The following is a 26311-nucleotide window of genomic DNA, read 5'->3' on the forward strand; positions in this document are numbered from 1 at the left end:
TGACTTCAATCATAACACTAGCTTGGGTTCAAGAGCACTTACACAATCACCCACACAATCCTGGGAAAGGAATCATTTATTCAATTATTATTGTTTTAGCTGTCATTACGTGTGTCAGCCATCAGAAGAATCCTTACATGACTCTGACTTCTTTCATGACATAAATCGAACCATTAAAGCATGCTATTTCAGACATTTATTCAAAAACACATTCAAAAATCCATTAACTGTGATATGAGTGAACTAGACCTTCAGTGCTAGTCTAGGTCTGTGCCACTACAGAATCTAAAGTTTAAAACATACAAAATAATACTGGATATGATGGAAAGGAGTGTAGTAACCCCAAAAAATATCTTGGGTTCTGTCTTTGGGCCGTACCACATGTCCTCTTAAATTCATAAAAATCCCAAAGGTAGTTAAGAAGAACCAACATTAATAACTGTTCGACAGAGATAATCATTTTGTACAGTCCCAGGGCCCAAAACCAGCAACTGCAGTGGATTTGATAGGCTTGTTGGTCAATACCAGTGACTCAACACATATCCTGCCAAGTGCTGAGCCTTCAAGTTCTCAACCTTGTAAATAAAACGCCCATTAGATGACCTAACACCCATTTCAAATGGTTTCCTTAATTAGAATTGGGAAAGAAAATGTAGTGCAGCTTCTAAACAAGGCTCAGGGAAAGTAAATCTACCCAGTTGGTGTGCTTTCAGGCATGCAAACTGAAGTGTGTGTGTGTGTGTGTGTGTGTGTGTGTGTGTGTGTGTGTGTGTGAGTGAGTGCATGCTGGTCTGTTGGAGTGCGTCAATTATGACAGGAAGTGATCCACTGGAAGTCTCACAGCTTATGACGGCTGTCAGATGGCAGATCCATCTGCGTGATTAGCCACCAGACCGGCTGAATCTCTTCTGAGACGGATCGATTTGTGCTAGCCGCTGAGATGACATCCTTCCTATCAAAGATGTGTGTATTTGTGTGTGTGTGTGTGTGAGTGAGTGAGAGAAAGAGGCGTGTGTATAGATATGGGGAGCAATTTAATTTGTTGCGTTTCCATTTCATCTTAAAGAACTCCCTTAATTCAACAGGAAAATAAAGACAGAGCAATGATGCAGAAAATATTGCAATTAATTTGATATTTTTCTGATGAGCACACTGTAAAACATATTCAAAAGAAAATCACTGAGTCATAAGCTCTTTAGTACAAATAAAAAGCTTGTGTACATGCTCAAGCTTCTGCAGCTCTCTCTCCTCCCCTGACACCTTCCTCTCATCTTCCAGGCTGTCCTTGACCAACTGCAAAATGGCCTCCATCAAGGCAGGGTCATTCAGCCCCTCATACAAATCATGGGGTCTCGATTTCTTGAAAAAAAGACCCCGCTGATGGGGCTTCACCGAAGGGGCTCAGTGACAGCTACTTCAAGCAGCATCTCTGATTAGGCCATCTCTCGCTTTTTGTTGGATTTTCTGCAGATTTAATGTATAGTAATTTGTTATCAGGCTCAGCGATAACTTACACTGATCAGAGCAGAAATCTCAAAGGGAGATAATTCACAAGCTCGGCTCATTTCTCAGTTACTTTATCTGCTAGGATTCTGATTCATTCCTCACGCTGGCTGGCTCCTCTGCAACAACCCGGAGCCTTTTATGCAGGACACGAACGCCTCTCTGACTGGATATAGTCCCTGCAGCACTGGCCATCGTGACCCAGACACAAGTCACATAAGGGAGTCAAATCATATTTGTTTGGGCTTTTCCATGAGCGGAGGAGAGAATTCAAGATATCTGCATTCCTGAGATACTGTATATAACTATGCTAACAAATAGTTGCAGCTGGTAATGTGTAAAGAAGCACCTGCAAAGTCAGGTTTTGAAGATTGAACGGATACTGATGCAGCTATCAGCTTGTCAGTCTGACTTAGTTCCTCACCATTAACCCAATCACAAGCAAGCTGTCAGCAACGGTGACATAACTGCAAATATGTCCAACTCTGCTGCACAAACGCTGAGGAAGTGGATCATTTTTGTGCAATATATTTTTATGACTGGGATTTACTTTATAAAGTAAAATAGTTGGCTTTTTTTGCACTGCACTAACGTTTGCCAAGTTGAGAGCATATAGTTTACTATACACTAATCACAACATTATACACACCAATAGCAATGAGATTTTTTTTCACCCATATGCGCAGCACTGGCCTGATTCTTTGACAATTCCTGATGAATTTTTGTTGTGGAAAAACTGTTTTATGTCTTCCAAGTCTGAGCAGAGCGTAAAACTGTAGATAAAAAGGTATGCATGTCCACCTCATGCATGTTAAAATGTTAAACCAAATTCTTTGCTTCAATTGATGTTGCACACATGAAAGCATTGTTTTGCAGTGAGCGACTGGAAGGAGAAAGGCTTTATGTTAGGGTGTTGGGCAGTAGAACGTCTACAACACTTCTCTGCTGTTTCTATAAACTCCTCACCCTCGTGCCAACATGAACAGAGTTCTCTGACCTCCTGATCTTGCCACAAAGTCTGTTTTCCCTCCTTGAAAGCAGGATGTCAGAGCTGCCAATATCAGAAGTTCTCCGTCGCATCATAACGGCAGTAACATGGAGGAAGCAAACAAAAGCTGAACTCAGCGGCCTCTACCAGCCACTTTCTCCGATTGATTCTTTTTCTACAGTTCTTAATGCCGTAAATTGTCTGCTGGGGTTTGTTTCCAGCTGTGAAAAGCAAAAGGAAACCAACTAAATGTCAAATTCCCCCAAAACACTTCCTGAGGGTGGACTTCTAAATGGTAGAGAATCATGAAATACAATGTATTTCTCTCTGTCAACTTAAATTGCCATTTTAGGGGAAAATTGGGGCAGCACAGTGGTGCAGTGGTCAGCACTGTTGCCTTACAGCAAGAAGGTTCCAGGTTCAAGCCCCGGCTCGGACACGGGATCTTTCTGTGTGGAGTCTGCATGGTCTCCCTGTGCCTGTGTGGGTTCTCTCTCGTACTCCAGCTTCCTCCCACAGTCCAAAGACATCAAGAGGGGACGAGGCTGATTGACACTCTAAACTGACTGTAGGTGTGACTGTGAGTGTGAATGGTTGTCTGTCTCTATGTGTTGGCCCTGCGATGGACTGGTGACCTGTCCAGGGTGAACCCCGCCTCTCGCCTGAAGGCTGCTGGGATAGGCTCCAGCTTAACAGGATAAGCAGTAGAAAATGGATGGATGGATGGATGGATGGGGTCAATTGATAAGGATTAAAACCATTTCACTGTTCACATAAAGGGAAACCACACCGTTGGTCAACTCCAAACATAGAGACCACACACATCCCATCACACTTCATCTTTCACTGTTCAATAGGCAGTCATGTTCATTATATCACGAATTAAAACATCCATAGTCAGAGTTACCAGATCATCTTTATATCATTTTAATTACTTCTATTTGCTGAAGTGCTCATTGTAACTTCATTTAATTGAGGGAAGAATTAATAGATGAAAGTGTGATGAGAATTATAAAGGTTGTGACGAGGGAATCCCAGCTGATGGAGTCATAATCAAAACGAGGAGCAGAGAGAAAGTGACACATCGTTTCAATTCTATGGCGAGAAGATTAAACTCCGTGCAAAATTAGATGGGACTAATAAATGTATGAAATATGAGGGCTGCTTCGGAAAATGATAAAGGGACAGTTTATTGATATCTCGGTCATATCCGTTACTTTTAACTTCTGCAAAAGCACAACATTATTTCTTTCTGGGAACTGAGTTCATGAGTCAGTGAAATTTGATGTGCATTTTCAAGTTTTGCATTAGGAGAAGTTGATGGAAGTCTAAAAAAAAAAAACTGGAGATGGAAACCCCCTATTTCAAATAAGTTCACAAAACTTTGTGTTTTTTCCAGAATCCAAAATGTCCCCCCCCCAGAAAAAGCTGGTGCCTAAGAGCCATGACGACTTGTCCGACCAAGAACAATTCTCCTCCTCCCACAATTCTCCCACAGCTGTGCATGACGTTACCACCTTTATTTGCTTCAAACCAGTTGTTGGAAACACATCTAATCAATTATAGCAGTGCCTTGTGTTAGGTATATCTAGAACATTAGCTCAAGATAAAGACAAAATAATGGAATCTGCTGATCTTTTCTGGACTTCATACTAGAAATGTGGTAGTTTGCCAAGTGAAGTCTTGCAAAGCTGAAGGTGCGTGGCTGCATGTTTCATCATTCTCAGGATTCATATACTGCCATGTTGGAGGAGGTGACAGACTGTACATTTGTTTGACTGTCAGTCTTTACAGCTGGGAGTTAAGGGCCTGACACCTGTTTGAAGGTGATGCACATTTCTATCAAGTTTCTGTTCTTGTCTTAGAGCCTGGGAAGATCTTATGGGCCCATACGGTACATCCAACACAAATGCTTAAAACTATAAATCTTCCCGCTCCAAGGCAGAAAAGTTCAAACTTTCATTAATGTAACAGCTTGAGAGTGACACAGCTAGACGTGAACTGTTATCTGATACAATAGAATTTTCATGTTTTCAAGGTATGAACCTTCAGCAACATCTGCCGTTAGAGAAGGATGTTAGCCTTCTATCAACAATGGAGAGTGAAACAACGCAGCTTTTGAAATCTTACAAATCTCCAAGAACCTTCAATCCAATAACATCTTTTACAGGTGCACACATGCATGTAAAAATGACTCTTTGAATTGAAAACTGACATAAAAACAACAATTCTTCAGGGTTAAGTGGAAAAGACACAGCAGAACTCATGGTAAACAACAGCCTAGTGGTACAGATAACTTACTGAGCACCTTATCACCACCTTCAGGCGCGACACAGTGACACTCAAGATCTATGTGTATTATTACTTGTTCTCACTATCAGCCTGGACATCATTTACACAAGGAGTGTGTGAAGTGTGTATCCAAGATAACATGTCATTCGCTGATTGATGCCTTCATAAAAGACAGGGTCTACGGAGGGCTGACACGCATGTAGTTCAGATCCACGCTGAAGACTGAGCTCAAAAGTGGGTGAGGGTTTGGCTGATTTGTGATATATTTGCAAGTTATTTTCACTAAAATTAATCTAAAAATGATGATTTGCTGTGGTCTGAACCAATCAGGCGTGCTCCCCTATGATTTATCAGCTGGACGTCTCTGCAGCATGTTGTGACACATTTGACCTTCACTAAAATAAAAAAAAATACAGCTCTGACCCATATGGCAAATTTGATACTATCTGAATTAATTGTACAGCCCTGCTGTACATGCAATGATGTAATGAATATTGGGCACACGCAGGTCAAGCCATGTAGCTCATTTAATCACTGTAATGAAATGCACTTCTATGAGGCAGGCCCATATACTGAGTTGTCTGACTGATAGGAAACATTCAGCTGCTCAAAATGAGTGAAAATGATCATGCAAAACCTATTATCTAGTGGCCAAAGTGGTAATTATGGTTTTCATTGTGAGTCCAATTAGCAAGACCAAACAAGCTGTACAGCTTTGAATGTGCAATTAGATTTAATGACGTGATAGAGAAATGGCTGTTAACAAGAGAGGATGAGACACAATAATATATGCTAACTCTTCAAAGCTCAACTGACGTGCTGCTTCATATCAGCCGGCTTTTGCCCACTTTTGGCTCTGAGTGCTGCAGCATGCAGACTGTTGAAAATTTGGTGGTTCCTCCATCAGCCCCATCGCCCTGCTCCAACTCTCAAGTCCCAGATAATACGGATGAGGTACGCCCTGCATGCACCTGCAGTTCACCAGCATCAAAGCCTTCATTAACTTCTGTAATCGATGCACAAGAGACTTTTCTTTTTGGTCATGCAGAAAGACTTGGTAAGTAATCCTGCATCCTTTAAAAGTCACATCACAACATGCCTTCGTCTTCCTGTCTAACAAAATATGCAGTAAAGTACAACAGCGAGGAAATCATCTTTATCATCTCTTACATTTAACTCTTGTCCTGAAGATGGTTAAATCAATAATGCAACAGGATAAGCTGAAGGAGGATTGGACCCGAAATCTGATTGTTGAAAAAAAAAACCTTGAATAAAAACCCCTCTGTACACGCTCTGCTGTTACTAGCCGGTGAACATCGGGGAGCACTTAGCATCTAAGAGGGTCTGATATTTCCCTCAGGAGTCAGTGGAGAGCTCAGTCAGAACAATATTGGAGAGATTATTGTACTTACATTTCCCAGGTGCACAGAAAAATTGCCAAATTCATGTTAAGATTTGGGAAACAAATTAAATATATCAACTTAAGCGGTGATGATGAGGCAGTATTGTGTACACCACTTTTTTGTCCTTCCCAAGTTGACAAAAAAATAATTAAATCAAAGTGTTTGCTGTTATTGAAACTCTTTGTCTCTGGTGATGGCAGCTTGAAAATACAGTCCAAAACCTATAGGGAGGACATTTTCACCAATGTCAGCGGCTCTGCTGGAAATCTCAACTGATCAACGTGAAATACAGCCGGAGGTCAGAGCTCTCTTTTGGTTTGACTGGCCAGTTAGTGAGAGCTGTCAGCTCGGCTTTATTCTCGCTACAGCAGAAGAGATGTTGGGGGGAAAAAACAGGTGAGGTAGCTGCTCGTCGGTCAATATCACTCTGTATGTCCCAGAGGAGTGCACTTGCTTTCTCCTTCTGTTTCAACTTGTTATTTAACTCAGACTGATGCTATGGGACTGATGTAATGTTTGCACTTGATTTTCAACTGTTTTATTTAGCGATTGTTGGCTAAAACCTCCTCCTGTCCAATCACAGCTTAGCGACTCTCCAAGTACAATCGACACAAGTACTATTGAGTCTCTCTTTACTGCTTTTTAAAAATCACAAAACTGGGGCTAGAGGAAAGAAGAGACTAAACCAGGTGTTTATCTTCACTACAAACATTAGCAGCCTGGCTAACTGACTAGCTAGAGGGCCAGCATAATAGAGAAATGGCAACGTTGTCACCTGTGGGAACGGTGACCGTGGGGCGTCTGGTTAGTTATCATAGGTGTAAAAATTTGTACCCTTTGACTTTTGTTGTAGGGTAAGAAAGATGGAACCCTTCAAAACTCTGAAAGTTACTGTATTTCTACTGACCTATCTGATGACAGCAGCAAGCACCAGCTGACATTTCTGCTCACAGGGAGGAAAAAAAAAAATCAATGCTAGAAATGAGAAGGTTGCTTTTGTTAACTTCAGAGGGCAAAGACTAATTTTCCCATTGGCAAGAATTCAATTAATTTAAATGCTTGTAAATTCAATATACAGCAAGCATGATAATTAGTTTGAGCATTTCATCACAACCTTGACTGCTTCTCCTCTCCAACGAAATGCAGAAAACATTTTAATGCAGGACAATTCATTCTGAGGATACAGCGGCGGTGGAGTCCTGCTGTGTTGTGTTCACCACTGATGCAGGGAATCAAATCTAAACAGGAGACGAGCTGCTGGTCACAAACAAAAGTGCTGCAGAGTTTGGCTGGCTTCCTCCCTTTGTCAATATTCTCCTCTTGATCTTCGCTCCTGTTCTAACTTAGTATTTGCTCTTAATGAGATTTGTTCAGCTGATTCTCAGTGTGCCACAATAGATGATAACCAAGCAAGCAGATCATGCATCTGAATTCAGACGCCATAATGAGCCCACTTTTTGGAGACAGCGCTGCAGGGGAGCGCCTGGTCAGTCACCTGCTGTGTGGTAATGACTTCATGTCACTCTAACGCTGGACTCAGACATATGTACATATGGGAAAAACACACACACATGCAGACAATCAACAGTGTTGTTAGGAAAAATATTTCATAATGCTCTTTTACCCCAGATACACTAATGGCCAATTATTTCTGATATTTCTCCACTGGTAAAGATAGTGAGTGTTTTAGCTGCAAATACCCAGCAGACTCTGTCCTGTGAACTATGCTGCTTCGTGAAGGCTTTGTGTGAGGAGGGAAGAAGTCTCCTGCGGCCGGAGGGAGAAGGGGTTCATCGAAACAGGCCAGGCTTCTCTGCAGCACTGACATCTACACGACCTAATAAAGAAAAAACCTAATTCCTTTAGTTTCCATTTTTTTTATGTTATTTTTCTCCCTCAGGAGGTCGTTTTTCGGGATTTGAAATGTATTCTGTGATTGAAAACACCTGGGAAAGAGCAGTTAGATCCCATGGCATTAAAACTCTCCACTCAATCCCATACTGGTGGAATTGTTTCAGTTTGAGAGCAGGTCAGCTCTGGAGCAGCTCAAAAAAGCCCAAAGCTGCCCGAAATAGTTTTTCACCTGTCAAAGCAAATAACAGGAGGCCTGAGTCACCACTTGGATCACTTACCAATAAGCAAGGCAGCAGTGAAATGATTACTGTGGTAAACATCTCTGAACTTTCCATCCATCGCCATCATCAGGTTGTTCTCATGCCGTATGTTGCTTTACACCCAAATTCTCACCAGCTGCAGTGCTTCTTTGTGTTAATGACCAAATGCTAACAACACCCTCAATTAGGATTGCAAAAATTACGCCTGTGAACACCAGCATGATAAAATCAGCATGGTAATACAACATCAAATACGCCCTCGCATGGGGGGAAACTCTTGCAGAAATTAACAAACCTGGAGTGAAAAACTTTTTTTTTAAGCAAATTCATAATTTATTTTTTTTTACATAAGTGAATTTGAAATGAGGCAGCACAGTGGTACAGTGGTCAGCACTGTCGCCTCACAGCAAGAAGGTTCCAGGCTCGGGCACGGGATCTTTCTGTGTGGAGTCTGCATGTTCTCCCTGTGCCTGTGTGGGTTCTCTCCGGGAGCTACGGCTTCCTCCCACAGTCCAAAGACAACAAGAGGGGACGAGATTAATCCATACTCTAGATTGACCGTATCTATATGTGTTGGCCCTGTGATGGTATGGTGATGCATCCAGGGTGAACCCTGCCTCTCTGGCGAACGCTGCTGGGATAGGCTCCAGCCCCCCCATGACCTTAACAGGATAAGCGGACGAAAATGGAAGGGTGGATGGATGGATTTTGAAATGAGAGTATGTTTTATAAATTATATTTGGTATGTGAAACCATCCAGCCATTCCTGTTAAGGGTCGCAGGGGGGCTGGAGCCTATCCCAGCGGCTTTGGTGTGAGAGGCGGGGTTCACCCTGGACAGGTCACCAGTCCATCACAGGGCCAACACATAGAGACAGACAACCATTCACACTCACAGTCACACCTACGGTCAATTTAGAGTCTGGATTAACCTCGTCCCCAATTGCATGTCTTGGAGGAAGCTGGAGTACCGGAGAGAACCCACAATGGCACAGGGAGAACATGTAGACTCCACACAGAAAGATCCCGTGCCTGAGCCGTGACTCGAACCCGGAACCTTCTTGCTGTGAAGCGACAGTGCTGACCACTGCACCACCGTGCTGCCTTATGTGAAACAATGTACATAAAATTAGCCCCTCAGATGAATTTGTGAAAAAAAAGATTCTTATTATTGTGATTAAACTGTGGACCCAAAATTTGAAAAAAATATATTAATCACAAGATACTGTTCCAATTTCTTGTGTGATGTTTGGAGTGTGTTTGGCTCATTAGCTGCTGAGGTGCTGCTGAGGATGTCTGAACATGTGGCTGCCTAGGGGTTTGGACTCGACATATTGGTGACATCAAAGAGAATATGTGAGACGCTGGAGAGGTGCGGCACCGTTTGCTGGGGTGACACAGCCTCTAACACACAGCGCCTGTGCCACTGAAGACAGAAGGAAAAACACAATCACATCAATCAGAGAAAAAAAGGAGTGATTTAGCTGTGTTTCCATGTTTCTGCAAATGTTGGTACTTGAAATAAATACAAATGTTTTCACTTTCCAAAAAAGAAAAATAAATAAAAATCCTGAATAAACTGCAGATCAGGCTGCATTTTCCTGCTGGACTTGACCTGACTCAGTTAATGTAAGCTGAAGTGCTGAGCTTGTGCTACCCTATCACGCAATTGTTGTGTAACCTCATTGAATTAAGCAGAGAAGAGGACGATGTCAAATCGATTTAACTAAAATAACCAATAACAACTACGGACTCTGTGGAAGGTGTTTAAAGCAACATCAAGCTACAGGAACGAACTTTGTGCCGAAGCTCCGAGATTATTATCGTCACAGTCGCTGCAGTAACAAACACAAGTTTAAACAGCAGCAGGAACATGCCACACACACATTGTGCTCATGCGTTGCTATATAAATATCAAAATCTCCACAGGAATATGTGCAACACACACCTTCTCGTTAATGAAAAGATGATTAAGTAAAAACACACATTAATTAGCTGAGATGAGATCAAAAAAGCCAAAAATGGCAGAGAGAGGAGAAATAAGTGGATTCTCTGGTGGAATATACTGGCTACAGAGTCAGAAACATCAAGAAGTGGATTTGTTGTTGCTGATGTCACATGGGAATGAGAGCAGACTGGAATGAAATACGTGACCTCAGCCGATCCATAGTTCTGTAAACTTAAAAAGTCCCTGGTGACACCAGTCGTCTGGCTTTATGATGTCCTCTTGCAGCTCAGCAGCCTCCTTATTCCCCGTGAAGATGCCACTGCCGTCTGTTTACCCACTCGTGAAGGGTGGTAAAAAAAAACAACAACAACAACAAAACCCTGCAGTAGTCAACTTTCTGTTGACGTGAGTGCAACTCCTGCACTCTTCAAGTTGGCCATCTCACTTGATGAAATGATGCATCACACTCGCTCTCTCTCTAGTTCTCCTCTTGTCAGTAATTTCAGTTTTGTAAAAACATCTTAACAACGGAACACAGGTGTAGAAAAGTGTTGCTATGGTGCTGTGATACTTTTACAGCCCACTTGCAACAGATGATAACATCAAATGGTGTGGTGGTAGTGCGTAGGTGAGTGTGCGTAGGTGTGTTGCACTCACCCCCTGTAGTGACACTTCCAACTGTTCTAACAATGTATCAGCGTACGTGACTAAGTCTCTGACCAATTAGTGGGGCCAGTATTGAACTTCAATGCTCTTCTGCAGTCTTTTAGGGGAACAAATTGCTCTACTGATGAATTCATCTTTGTACCTTTTAGCATTCTCTCCTATAAATCAGTGTAATATTTCAAGCTGGTGAGCATGACCTACGCAGCTCTTGAATGACAATTCTGACCCTGGTGCGTTGGGTGAAATGAAACGGAAAATGAACAAAGCTCCTGTGGAAAAGGTTTTAATGACTCTTAATTATCTTTACCGTGGCGCTGAGTGATGCACTAGTCATGTAGGACACAGTAATCCCTCTCACGTTTCACACCTGTGGTGAACAAATATCTTTATCATGTCGGTGCACAGGTTTTAAAGAGATACTGAGGGCATATTGTGGGCGGCATGGCTCAGGGGTGGAGTGGCCGTCTAGCAACCAAAGGGTCGCTGGTTCGATCCCTGACCCCGGTGACCATGTCAAAGTGTCCTTGAGCAAGATACTGAACCCATAATTGCTCCTGATGAGTAGGTTGGCGCCTTGCATGGTAGCTGCACCATCAGTGTGTGAATGTGTGTGTGAATGGGTGAATGAAATGACACTGTAAAGCGCTTTGAGTACCGCTAAGGTAGAAAAGCGCTATATAAAATTGAGTCCATTTACCATATTTTAGGCTATATGCAACACACTTTGAAATATGTTAAAAAAAATGTTATGTGCATGCAAACGTGCAGGTCTGAAATCCAGACTTTTAACTGATATATTTTAGACAATAAATCTTTGAGCTGCAAGAAAATCTATCCAACTAGTTTGGCAAAATCTGCCACTTCAGCTCTAACCTGGGTCTGGTGCATTTCTGAGTTGAAAACGTCTCTAATTATCAGCTGCTAAATGCTCAACTGTGCGGTACAAGTGCTGAATCCCCGTCCTCTCCTTCTTCACCTCGACCCGACCCCCCCCCAGTCCTCCAGTCTTTCAATCCCTGTCCTGACAGCTTTTGAAGTTTAGAAACCAATTTCCTCCCTGTGATAATTCATGCCCCAGCATCCTGTTTCATGCCAGAACAAGGATGACAATTACGGTTTTAAAAGGCTTACTCGGAGTAATGGGGGTCCGACGTGAGCACAAATTCTCTGCCAGTTAGAACAGCTTCAGGTTGTTTTACATGAGACTTCTGTATTTTTTATTTATTTTTTTAATATGGTTTAAAGTTGGTGTTGTGGAAAAGGGAAAAGTGGTAATGTCCTGGTTTTGGAGAAAAAGCCCAGGTTGATAATAGGTTGCTTCCTTAAAATTCATTTTTTCCATCTATCAGGTGTTCCTCCCCCATCCCAATGTTGTCATGAAAACACTTTGGTTTTCATTTCACTAAAAACAATGAAAAGCAAAAGAAACGCCCCTTTTTAATCAAAACTGAGGGACTTTGAAGAGCAGTGACACACCAGGAAAGAACTGGACCACAGTGACATTCCCAGGTATGCTGACATGCGGTTTCATGTGCAGCAGCTAATTTAGCCTTCAAACTGATGTGCTCTTTGCTTGGATGAATGTTTGTTTGATCGGCTCACACATCAGCTTACATGAGAAGTTAGCAGGAAAGCTCACCTGCTTTAGGGGCAGCTGATAGGCTCAGTGTGACCAAGTGCTATTACTTATTGTCATTCGTGAAATAAGTTCTCCAGCTGGGTATGCAGATAATGGAACTGCATTTTGAATGAATGCAAAACCAGATTTTTAAATATTAATTTCTCCCATTTGGTTTCTTTTCTTTTTTTGTCCTCAAAGGAGGAAAGAGGAACAGTCATTAAACAGCACATACCAAATTTATGAACAAACTGAAATAAATGAAAGAACAAGAGGTCAATGAATGAATAGTGCTAGATCTGATCTGAAAAACAGGAGAAAGATGCAGTTCGAGAGACGAGCAGGATCAAGGAATGAGCTAGTCTGGAGACTCATTGGGGCCCAACCACTAAGATATGTTCCTTTCATTTATCACCCAAGATAAATAAAAAGGATATTTAATCTCTGGATTCATTGCTTGTAGATCATTTGGTCATAGATTTTTTTTTTTGAAGCTGTAATACATCAAAACAAAATACTCAAAATATGAAAATAAGTTTTCAGGGGCATGAAATGTTTTACTAAATCTTGGATTTCTGATACTTAAGTCAGAGCTATTCATCCTTTTTCAGATAAATGTGAAAAATAAACACCATTAAGAAACATCTTAAAGCCCAAAAGTGCTAAAAGGGAAGCAAAAAAAAAACAAAAAAAACAAACAGAGGGAGCTTCTGAGATGAAAAATACTTGCCACTATGTATGTACTACTGGTATATTCAAAGTAAATGCAAGTAAAGACATTTAACCGTTTCACAGCAGGACAAGCACATTAAAGTATCTGCAGCGAGCAACAATTTTCTATCCTATCCGGTGAGAATTGGTGTCCAGAGAATTCTAAATTGTGTGTTTAGATGCGTTAAATCAAGATGGCAAAGCAACAGTTGCACAAGCGTCAACTTCAACGCTTGAGCTGTCAGTCTGTCAAAACTTTTCCTGTGAGAGAAATTAATCCTCATCAGTAGCACTCTCATTAAAGGCTTACATGACCCCACATGTAAAGCACTATACGTTACACGAGCAGAGTGTGTCCTGCAGCACCAGCGTTAAATTACAGAGTCAGGCGTAGGAAGGCAGGTCATTACACTGTATGGCAGATAATTTTCAGTTATATTCACAAAGGCTTGTTTTACTCCCTCCTCTCATTTCATGCACAATAACCTTCTTAGATGAAGGGCTTATAGCTGGAATGATACAACGCATGAACTATTACTGAATATTTTATAGGATTTCCATATTAAATTTTTAATTACATATTAAATGGGGTGATATTTAGAGCTTCCTTTAAACCACTTACATCAGAAGATTCTAATATTATCAGTATGTTGAATTTATTCAAGTTATTTTTGTGCAAATATCTTTACCGAAAGCCTTTCAGCACATTTGTACAAGACACAGATTTTTACACATGTTTGCACTGCTGTGGGCTGTTGTTTTGACTTCAAAGATGTTCGAGGATTTTCAGTGTTCCGTTATGGAGGAATATTCATTTGTGTAATTATGCTAGTAGTTGCCGCAGTTGTTGGAAAAGTCTTACTTGTCATTGTCCAGATTTATCCCTGCATAACCTGTTTTTTAAGCCTTACAACGCCTGCAAACAACTGCAGGTGTTTTCTGTTATTGCCTTGGTCAGTTGCACTGACCGGAGTATTAACGTCTTCAGTCTTTAATAAAACTGCAGTATAAAAAGTATCAAGCCAGGAACCACTATCCAAGGCAGGGCAAATATTTTTTTGATACTCAGCCCTAGAGCCAAATGATTCTCTGAAGGTCATTTATATTTCTATGCAGCTTCATCCAGTCAAAGGAAGGAAACAGTGACTGGAGAAGGAAGCAGAGAGGAGATGAGGCATAGCGGCGATTACTTTTAGAGATATATGATGAGGAGGTAGATGAGTAGAGCTGAAGGTAATGCACACATGCAACAATCAGTGGAAGTGAGACAGAGACAACAACTCCTGCTGACCCATCCAAGGAAGCTTCTTTGAACTGAGCAGAGGAAGATGGAACAGTGTCCTAGAGGAGAGGAGAGGAGAGGAGAGGAGAGGAGAGGAGATACACCTCTCCTTTGATGCTAGGCTCTGTCCCTGCCAGCCCTGGGTCCCATGATGACCTTCCAGGGGAAACTAGCAGGCAAAAGGGAGCAGGACTTCATACTGCATAGAAAAATTAGTCCACAGTGGGTTAAAATTTGACAGAAGCTGATTGTAACTTTTAAGTGGTTTCGAAGGTTAACACATAAAAACCAGCTGCTGCTTGAAACCATAAAATCACTCAGTAGCAATACTGTACCACACACACACACCCATCTGCTGCAAGTCATGCTGCCTGCACGCACGCACGCACACACACAAACAAAATTCCAAGTCATTCTCACCTTTCAAAGCTTTTGCATGTTACCTACATCAAAATATCGCACAATAAATATGTCAGCAAATCCACGCCCAAGCCTGCCTGATAGTGACCATTAAACGCTTCCCTGATGACTGTTTGTTTTGCCTTTTCCTAGCTGCTCAATTCAATTGGCACTTAAAGTATAAACCTGCCAGCAGGTACAAGGCATACTGTCAGCAAGACACTATTTTTTTTTTTTAAGAGTCAACCTTTCACAGAGTTCGCGTTGTTTACTGCCTTGAGCAACATGTACTTTTGACTCAGCCGCTGGGTTTGGAAAAGGTTTTGAAAAGACCAACGTTACATACTGCTGTTACGTTTCTTTTACAACAATCTGCATCGTTTTGTCTTATGTGATGTCTCTTGGTGTGTAAAAGCACAGTGTGTTTCTTGATATGCCTGAAAAGACCACTCACAAACAAGCTTCAAATATAAAAATCAACACAAGGTTTCGCCTGTGAGCTTTTATCAAGCTTTCTGCTTCATGCTCCCAATTAAGCTAAGGTGAGCACATATCAAGGTGACAGAACCCTCCTCTACAGACCGGTTCTCTCGCCGGATTCTGTGTCTGTCCTTGCAACATGAGCTGCAGAGTCCCTTATATCATTTCCTCTTCAATTATAGCTGCCTTCGGCACAGGACCCCCTTAATGCACTGTGCATTTTCTAATGTCCCTCCTCACCCAGCAGGAGCATATTTGCACATGTTCAACAGATCCTCGAGTGATCTTACAGTCCAGTACCTCGATAACCCCACTCTCGCTGTCTCAGTCCTCTCCCATCCTCCTGGACAGGCACTGAGTAATGAGAGTGGGGTCTGAGCCAAGCCGTTTGGCTGCGTAATCTCTTTCATAATGCCCTTCATTGAAGGGCCAGAGGTCACGTCTAAACAACACTGCAAACAGCGGCGTAGCATCACAGACCCGGGAAGGAGGCGTGGAGGCAGGCAGATTGCAAATTGGTCTTGCTCGGGAGGTGGGGTGGGGGTTACGCCGCTGATGACTGAGGGGGTCACACAGTGCTCTGGTATGACTGCTTCAGGCACTTATTATTCTGAAGGTGTGATTGGTGGGGAGGGGGAGGAGGAGAGGAGGGAGTGCTGAATGGCAGAGCTGTCTGGGGGTTAGACTGGCTGCTGGACCTTGTGATGATCAGGTGCGCCCATGGGGATATTAGGGACCTAAAACAGTGTCCCGCTGCAGATGTACTCCTTACAGGTGTGTGTGGCTGTTAGTGCATAATGTGCACATTAGGCTGAGTGTGTGAGTGTATTTGTGTGTGTGTGTGTATTTGTGCATACAGTATGCTGATGTTGGTCCGTCAACTGCAGGTGTGTTTTTCCTCCTGCAGCTGTGAGAGGAGCAGCTAGGTGCACATTTGCAAGTCGCTACAAGGTCAAAGCGGGTCTCATTGCTCAGTGTCAAAATGGAGGACAAGAAGGATATAGGCAGGTGGGAGGTGTGGGGGTGGAAGGGGGAGTCATCATTGTCTCTGTGGGAGGGGCCCCAAGGACCCAAGCCCTTGCTGAGTCCTTGAACTCCTCTTCTCTGCCTGGTCACAAACAAAATAAACGTCTGCTTTCCTAGGCAGTCAGATAACAGGGGAAGTCTGAGGAGGAGGAGGGTTCTTTCTTTTTATGAATGATACGTTATGTCCTCTTACACTATAATAGGCTGAGCAATTATACATGACACAGCTATTAATCTGACAAGTGAATTTAATCTGAAGGGGATTGAAGAATCCATCCATCTATCAAACTATCCATAATGTTGTTATGTTGTAATGTAAATCCAGCATTCCAAGGCTGTCCCTCTAATCAGGAATGACAGACTCATGCACCAAACACACCGGTCCAATTACAGGTGCTGACACTGGCCCAAAGCTCAGCCTGGAATATCCCATGTATTATGTACATATTGAACAATTCTGCCACTCAGGATTTACATCCAGAGCAGGAAATAGCACACTGTGCTTGTAGCAAGGTATAGCTTGAAGGACGAGATGGTGGGCAGAACATCTGACTTTCACAGGAGACACAGGACGACGCTGCAGTCAGGTCAACTGATGCTTTTAGTATTTGATAACTGATTAATCACTCGAGTAACCTGTTAAGCAAAATATGTATTGTAACGGTTGCTATCTCAACAAAGTGAGAATATTTTTTCTTTTAATTCTTACACTGTATGCATTTCAGTTTTGTATTTCATTTTACATATTCCAGTACATATTTTTTGGATGTACGCAATACCAGGAATACCTCTTAGTGGGGCCCAGTACGATTCAGCCTCGAGAATAATTGAACACCTACCTCAACAACAACTCACTAAAAATGGATGAAAAGCATGAAAGGAAATGTTCTCTTTGTTTTGCTACTGGCTCTCATGGCCCTGAACTAAATCAATTGTGTTTATCCAGTAATACCATTGAACTATTGTTGAGTAGTTGACTCTGTGATATGCTAGTATTTCTCACAGGTAAACAGAACAACAAATTTTTTGGATGCTTGTTTACAATCCATCTTCACAACAGTGGGGTTTTGCTGGTTTTTACTTGTGTTAGCATATCGGTTTTGTTGAACTCATTCAAATTAATGTTATCATTGGATTCAAAGCAAAGTTAATCATCAGTTACAGAACATTTTCAGACTTCACAGAGCTTTGAGTATTCTGTACATATCGTATATAATCTGTATATCAAGTGCTAACAATGTACAACTATTTTCTGTTGAACTGTCCTCATTCTGGGTGAAAGTGAACTTAAAACAAGAAAAGGTGTCACTTCAACTAAAAGTGGCAATGCACATGCTTACTGCAACCCACAGTTGTACCGCAGCATCTCCCCTTTAACTGAAATTAGGCCTACAATTGCTTTTACATAACATACCACCGACACAAAGTACTTAGTATGCTATGCAACCCACTGAGGGCCACCAGAGACAGCTACAAAGCCTGCACTCCCACGGATAGGAGTGGTAAGTGAGTGTGTGTGGTGCTTATGTCCAGAGAAATCATTTTGGGCAGAAGTTTGAAAGTTCCAGCTGTCTTTTTCAATTCAGATGAAGTAGCAGAACAGAAGTGTTCCAAAATATAAAAGCAGATGTCAACATGTTTACCAAGACAGAGCAGTGAAGCTCAAACTCAAAGGGTGGGAAAGTGCGGATGAAGAAACAAACACACTCAATCTTCAATACATACTACACTTCTTCAACATCGTCTTTTTTTCCCCCCTCTCTCTCTTCTGGGCCTTCTCACAAAATGTGGGGAATGAAAAATGACCTAGTTGGTAAAGGCAGATGTGATAAATGGCCATAGAAACTTCTGCTTTTGAACTTGCCTCTAATTCTATGCAGCATCAAAACACTATTGTGCCTGCACATTGAATTAAAAAACAACAACGAAGTGTGCTGAGTATGCTTTTTTTTTTCTTTTTTTTTTTTGGCGTGTGCGTGTTTGTGTGGGTTGTGGGGCGATATGGCTTTTTGAAAGTCATGCAATCGCTCCTTGACTACACAAAAGACTAAAGGACTTCAGTAAAAGGAAAGCCACACAGTCCTCAATCCCAGGCTCAATTCTTACATCAAACACCACTATTCAAAGCGATCGATGTGTGTGTGTGTGTGTGTGTGTGTGTGTGTGTGTGTGTGTGTGTGTGCGCATGGCTGTGTAAACACCTTCAGGAAATGGAAAATGGAAGGAGTGTAAGAGACGCGGGAGGTAAATGGTCAAAGCAGAAGTGGGCAAAGGAGATTAGCCATGCAAGAGAAGCTGAGAATGAAAAAGGTGCTTGCTGTTCACAGAATGCAGCTGCATGTCTCGCTCTGGAACACCATTTTCGTTTTTCAAGCACTTCCACCTTGATTCCTTGTCATCAATAGTCAACCTCAAACACCTCTCTCTGAATACTTTAACTACTGGCAGCTTTTGAACAGAACAAACAATGTGAAACTGATTTGCCTTGACCAAGTTATCGATTAATAATGCCTGGTTACCTACGCTTATAAATACACCACAAATCCAGCCCTCTACTGTCTCTACGTGTTTGCTGCTAATATCAAAACCACAAACCAATGCAAATCAATTATTTAACACCCTAAAAGAAAAGTGCAATACATTTTTTTTACTCTTATTTGGGAAGGACAAAAATCTACACAAAGCTATGATAGTTTGTGCGATTAACTTTTCTACCTCCAAAAATATGAGAAGCTGGACCAAAAAACAAAACCTTTGTGGGTTATGGCCATAGGTTCAAAACCACCTAAATCTCTATAATGTTATACTTCATTATTACAACAGATTTATTCCCTAAAACAAAAGAAATAGTGGCTAATGCTGGAAATGCAGTATCAGAGGTTGTGCCGTACGGTCAGACTTGGTGGCCTTTCAGCTGATGTGAATAGATGCAGCAACCATGATTTCAACACGATCCCATTTGCATTTACTACTTGACCCTGGTGTGATCTTCAGCCAGCTTGATCCCAGATATGACTTGAAATCAGCAGAGAGAGAGAGAGAGTGCGGCAGGTGAAGTCCTGCGGGGAAGCTGCTGTGATTCATGTGTCAGCTGAGACAAATAACTCTGGGCTTGAATTAATCACCCTTTCATCCTACAGAGCGCTTATTTGAAGCCAGGCACACACCATAAATCAACAAGCACATGGTCAACAAAAACCTTTGAAGTGCATCCACTGTCCTCTGGCTTCTGTTTTCTGAGCGGCGAGATGTTATTGTTTCAATCAGAGGAGCTCTTGCTGCTCGCCATTTGAAACCCTGCTGCACTTTCATTTAATCTGACAAGTATAATCTTCTGAGATTGCCCTTTCCCGTTGCGTTGTTTGGAAAGCTTGTAAAGACTCCCCTCATTGATCTGAACACACTTAAGAAGCCTTATTGTTATTTTCATGCCATAATCACAAATAGACCTTTTGAAATGGAATAATGCCAAACAATGCCTGTCAATGAGTGGGTCAACACAACCATAAAGGCTTAATAGTTTTATCACTGCTGGAAAACTGTGCGCTCCATCTGCATGTGTGTGCCAGCAGTTGATGCCCACAACGTAGAAGCAGAGGAAAATACAATTTACTGTTCTGTCTTTGGGGATAATTTTCATTGACAATTGAAGCCAGTTCATGCAGTCCTTTGGACTCAGCCTTCCCACAAATCTCACTCCACTCACCAGCCCTTCATTCACCTCCCACTGTGCCCAAATGAATTTACCACTGAGGCCAGTTTTCAAGGTTTATGTTCTTAATGACCTGCAATAATTCAACCGTGGATTGATCAGCGAAATCGACTAATGAGTTACAACCTCCGTGTGAAGACAGATGCGTTAATCTCAGAGGCTTCTTCATGACTGTGTTAAGTACTGCTTTCCCTGATTTCTCTCTCTCTCTCTCTCTCTCTCTCTCTCACACACACACACACACACACACACCCAAATAACTCACTGCCATTGGTCGAAGCCAGGCTGATGTCTCAATGCTGTTGGCTGCCGTTTACACTGAACACGGCGTGGGGAAACCATGCGTGACAAACTACGCCCTGTCTTCGCACTTCATTCAGGGGCAACAATTCTGTGCAGTGACAAGCAGGGAAGATGCATGAGTCGCTGCAGTAATGTATTCATAGGGAAAACGATAGAGAAATTGGTCTTGAGACATGATAAAGCGGCTGCTGAAGTGTCTTTGATAAATGATGATGAAGCTATGCAAATAGCTCCTGCAGCTGGACCTCCAGCGTGTACTGTTCAATTAGCCTGTCACTGTGTCAGGAGATGAATGCATGAAACAGGAGAGCAATGAATCTATTACTGAAAGTCAAACCAATGCCATATACAACACATTGTGATGCAATCAAAAGCAATATTTGGAGACTGGAATAATTAAGAAGAAATTCTAATGCTAATATCAACAGTTTTTGTGCTGTATGTGATTCGGGACTCTTGTTCAGAGAGCAGATAACAAACCCCGCAGTGACACAAAGACTAAAAAAAACTAAACACACTCTGAAAGTTTGGTATCATTGCCAGTAAGAGCTGAAGTTTGGCAGATAAAATATAATCCTTCATTGTGATGTGCTCAATTTTTAATGTGGAGCCAGAACGTTCCTTAAGATCCACCACACACCAGAGTGATGCATCCTCCCTCTGAATGGCTGCCATCTCCTAAATTCATGTTCAGCTTTCAATCAATCATTTAAGATACATTATTAGATTAAATAGCAAAAACTACAGTCAGTGTCAGGTACATGTTTGGTCAAAAGACATAAATATAAGTATCAACACGATTATCATGTAGGCAGCTGCAAGAGGCGCTTTAAACGGACTAGTAGTAAACTAGAAAAAAAACACCATTAAATATTAAATATACTAGCAGATTGATACACTCGCAATAACAGCAATGGTGCAACTATCAAACATTTTCTGTATCATTCTTCTTTTTTGGATTTTTTATTTTGTTTGCTTGAGTGAGGCTGTCTTTGTTTCAAAACCACATCAACTTGCCACAGTTCTTTATCTGCATGTTTGCCGATCATAAATTTTTGTCAAGGACCTGGTTCAGGGCTGAAAAATGTGACCAGTATATCCTTAACTAAAAAGTGTTAAAGCAACTTGACACTCTTCCTTTTGTCTCCATTGCTTCAACAAAACTCAAGCGTGTTCACTAATTCATGATACTGCGTCTATGAAGTTTTGATTTAAAAAGAAATCAAATCCAGCTTGTCAGAGAAACAATCTCAAGGGTTGACTCTATATTTAACGGGAAAGCAGGAGATAAATACAAGCACTACTTTATTAAGAAAAAAAAACGACTCTTTGCATACATTTATACAGCATTCACAGTAACTGTAACAGTAACTCATGACTCCTTATCCACTGTTTCACAGCCAAACCAGTGAGAGCAGAGATCTGGTTAGCCTTCTGCTAACTGAAATGTAAATGAGTAATTTAATCATGCAGTTCTTCAAATTTTCTCCTATCAGACTACATGGACCAAATAGTGACAGCTTTCAAATGCGGTAACATCAGAGTCAGCTAGAAGTGAGATGGCTGATAGTAGCTCCAGAAAACAAATGTGTGTTTAGGTTTTTTTGTTTAGTTTTGTTTCTTAACTGAGTTACTAGATGTAATGGCCCAGCATATCTTACTTGCCTTGGGCCTTCTTGTAGTGTGTGATTAGACACAGCTTTAAAGCCCAACTTTGTTTTCCTTTTTAGCAGACAAGACGCTGCAACCCAATGATGTAACCTCATGCTGAAACCATGCATGAAAGTCTTTATTTTAATTAAATGTGGATATAATATCTTCCTGAATCTTTAGAAAGAGAAATTTCAGACAATCAGGCTGTCTGGAGATTTGCTTCAATTCAAAACACAATGAACTACTCATTTTAGAAATACTATATGCTCATCATAATTTTGTTGCAGGCTGAGCTGCATGTACTGTTGGACCAGTGTCACTCAGAGCCCACATTTAGGCTGGAGACACTAACCATGTGAGTAACCTTGTCCCATTCTGCCTTAAGAGCAGTTGTTTTATTATCAGCAGTACATAAATCAAACAAAACTCCAGTCTCTGCAACAACACAAACACTTGAAAGCACTGGAACCCCCGGGAGGACACAGCCTCTTGAAAACAAAACCACTAATTCAGCACGAATGTAGCCACAAAATGCATCAAGTGGGATTTTAATACTCTAGAAGCTCTTTTCTCTGTGTTTTGCATGACTAGAGCATCTGACACTGAATTGCTCCATCATCTTGACTCTGACTGGATGGAAACTTTTTTTTTTTTAATCAGTCATAAAATCATACCGTAACTCATAAACTACCCCGACGCATCATCATAATTATTTCAAACCTGAATAGTAATGTGTGGTGTGTATTTATGAATAGGCAGACATATTTTTTTATGAGTAATATTGCCTGCCTACCTTCTATTTCTACGCATTTGCCAGTGTTTAATATGATAGTAATGACATAATGATGACATGAAGACATGAGGATGATATTCTGTATTGACGATGTGATTGGAAAAGCTTGAGAGCATCTACTGTTGGCCCAGGAGAGACATGTTCCCATCTCTGCAATGTGTGTTTCACCTCCAACTGGCTGTCTCATATTACACTCACCTTCAGAGTCAGCACATGCCTGTGGGTGCCAAATAACACTTATTATAACATCAATTTAACTAGTGACCTCCCCGATATGTGTCCTTTTAATTTAATTATGCAGTTATGCTGAGCAGCAGCGGCAGCAACACGTCCGTTGATCCTCAAAACTGACGCAACACGCTAACTATTGTAACACCGACAAAGCTCACGTGTATTGCATTACTTTCCTGACATTTCAAGGTTTTGCAACAACAGTACCTGCATCGAGACATATTGGCAGATGTTGTATCAAAGCCATAATATATATAGAATTCATAATCCTCATGCTCAAAATTACTTCAAAAAATTATTTCTGGATTACAACTGGAGTCCAGGTTCATATTTTAGTTGAATGTGACCCTTGTCACCCTACTAATAAGACAAGAAGCTCATTTTGGTCTTAGATGTATGTCATAGTTTGTCACACCTGCATTAAAACATGACATTTATACAAGGAAGGGGTGGGATATTGGGTGAAGCTAAAAAAGCTGCACAAAGAGCAGTAATCTAGATGAATTGCATCACTTTTTGGTGACTTTATATGGAAATGAACCATCACATCAACCAGCAGGAAGTTGAGTATTATTAGCCCATAGTGTCAAAACAATGGCAGCCCTCCAGGATGTTCCCACTTCTCCCACTTTACCATTATGGGAGTAAAAGTGAAAGTGACGTCATTAATACTCAGCTCAGTTTGAAGAATTGAAAGCCAAAAAAAAAAAAAAAAAAAAAAAAAAAGGATGGCCTTGATCATGTCACGTCAAAAGGTGTAACCAGACTCAGAATGTGGACAAATGTGGCTGCAGGACAAATGACTGAATAAAGATAAAACACAAAGTACAATCCATCCTCCATCGCATCACAATGGAAGAATGTCTGTATTACATACTGCATTTGATTAGCACGCTGCTAGGCAATATGGTGAGACAGGACAAGGAGCACCATTCACCATATTTTCAATTCAATAATTAATTTCCTAATTCCCTTTAATGACAAAGAGAACACAGCAGCCTCAAATGCATGCATGTGTGATAAAGCTCTGCTTCATTAACCGGCAGGATTGGAGCAGCACAGAGGCAACAATAACTTTTATTCAGGGCTTCAGTCTCCATCTCTACTGGCTCTCGTCCAGCTGAGAGAGCTCTGGTGGAACTGCATGTCCACCTATAATGAAGAGCCTTTTAACAGCAGAAATAGGCTACATCCCTGACTGAGCAGCAATTTGACAAACGGACAGAAAGCTGAGGTCAGTGTAGCATACCGTACCTGACACAAATGGCTCTCATCCAACGCAGTATGGGCTTCCTCTCTCTTCATAGCAGCTCTGGAAAACAGAAAATAAAACAGACAGGTAAGAAAACTAATGTGGGATGGAATGAAAGGATTAGACAATACAAAAATGGACAGAAAATTAACTGCATGAAGCTGCAACAGCAGTCAGATGGATCTTGTCACACAGCGTGAGGGAAGTTTTTTCTGTGTGATCAGCCGCTGGCTCATCAGTATGCTGCAGCCACTGTCGCTATCTCCCAACTACGGCAACAAACAGGCAGAGAAGAAGGTGGAGGGATCTATTGATGTATGCTCTTTCATGAGAACTTATCATTCAAAACCCACTTACGCCCAGAAAAGGTCAAATGAAATTCTCTCATATCAAATTGAGTTTCTCACTTGATTAATAAGCCTCTGTGTCAGATGCCGGGCCTACACAAAATGAATTTTAAAAAAATGCTTTTAGGTTTTCATTTACCTCGAAGACAGTGTTGAACTCAGATTACTGCTTATCTAATTAAAATATTCAACCAGAAATGATTTCAATTACCATACTTTCCTCCCCCACTCCTTTCAATGCTTTCAGAGTCTAAGTACTGCAATGACAACTGCTCACAATGCCTTGGAAAGAGTCACGTTGATGGTCACACGGAATGTAAACTCGAATTCTATCAAAGACATTTTCATCAAGATCCTTTTACTCTGCAGTGAAACGAGAGATGTGACCTTGAATTTCTTCACATTGTCCCTGGGGTGGTTAAGCCAATCATAATATGATTTTCTCATCAAAATGACAAGGTTTGAACACACATACACAAACAAAATAAAAATAATCCACAGAAACAATTAAGATGCATCTCCAAGTAAAGCTTCAACTAGTAAACATTTTCCATTCATCCTTTTTTTACTGCTTATCCTGTTAAGGGTTGCGGGGGGGCTGGAGCCTATCCCAGCAGCCTTCAGGTGAAAGGTGGGGTTCACCCTGGACAGGTCACCAGTCCATCACAGGGCCAACACATAGAGACAGACAACCATTCACACTCACAGCCACACCAACGGTCAATTTAGAGTAGCCAACGAGCCTAATTCCCCTTTGCATGTCTTTGGACCTTGGGAGGAAGCCGCCCACGCAGGCACAGGGAGAACATGCAAACTCCACACAGAAAGATCCCGTGCCCGAGCTGCGGCTCAAACCCGGAACCTTCTTGCTGTGAGGTGACAGTGCTGACCACTGCACAACTGTGTCGCCCTAATAAACATTTTATGTTTCAAAATATAAATCTTGTTTCTTTTTAGTTACTTTGTTTCTTGATAGTCTGCAAATTAGGACTAAACACAAAAAGATAGTAGATACTTTTGAGCAGCTTAGACTTCTAAAAACTTGAACGTGGCTCGACACTAACGCAGCAGCTTCAAACAGAGTGTAAAATCGGAGCTTGCTCAATTTACAGTACAGTGAATCTATAGTTGCATTGTTATTTTGCTTCAATTCTGCTCCTTCGGGTGACCTCAGGACTTTACACCACAACACAAACTGATGCAAATTGTGTCAGCTCGGGAGTCCGCACCACTATGGAAACAGCAAGGATGAAAGTATACTACAGGAATGTTCCCGCTCTTTACACGGTCAATTCCAGCTCCTTCACTCTGGCCCTTTAGGGTAGAACAAAGCACTACAGGAACAGTTTTGTACCTGCAGCACGAGGTAATGATCCTCATTTGCAGCACTTTGATGCACTTCAAGCTCAGGAGGAAGCCAGTGCACATGGAGTTGCTGTCTTCTCTTAGTATTGGGGAATTTGGTTTTCTGGCACTGAGCGTTATATTGTACTGCAGCCTGCTTGAGAGTGTTTCTTTCTTTTTGTTGTCCTATGAAGTTGTGGTGTAGTTTCTGTGATATCCTGGTGCTTTTAGTATCAAAATGCTGAAA

General features: G+C 41.6%; 1 protein-coding gene across 14 annotated transcripts in view; it reads right to left on the bottom strand.

Annotated features, from left to right (window-relative positions):
• LOC147272708 (beta-1,3-galactosyltransferase 1-like) overlaps positions 1-26311 on the bottom strand; it is a 101725-nt gene that overhangs the window by 38154 nt on the left and 37260 nt on the right. For all 14 annotated transcript variants that reach the window (XR_015112171.1, XR_015112166.1, XR_015112161.1 and 11 more), the window contains exon 2: positions 24376-24433. The gene's annotated coding sequence lies outside the window, so the exon portion shown is untranslated. The remainder of the gene's footprint in view (positions 1-24375; positions 24434-26311) is intronic.

This window comes from Aulostomus chinensis, chromosome 1 (genome assembly GCF_037954235.1).
Source record: "Aulostomus chinensis isolate RoL2024-O1b breed Wild chromosome 1, RoL_Achi_v1.0, whole genome shotgun sequence".
Lineage (NCBI taxonomy): Eukaryota > Metazoa > Chordata > Actinopteri > Syngnathiformes > Aulostomidae > Aulostomus > Aulostomus chinensis.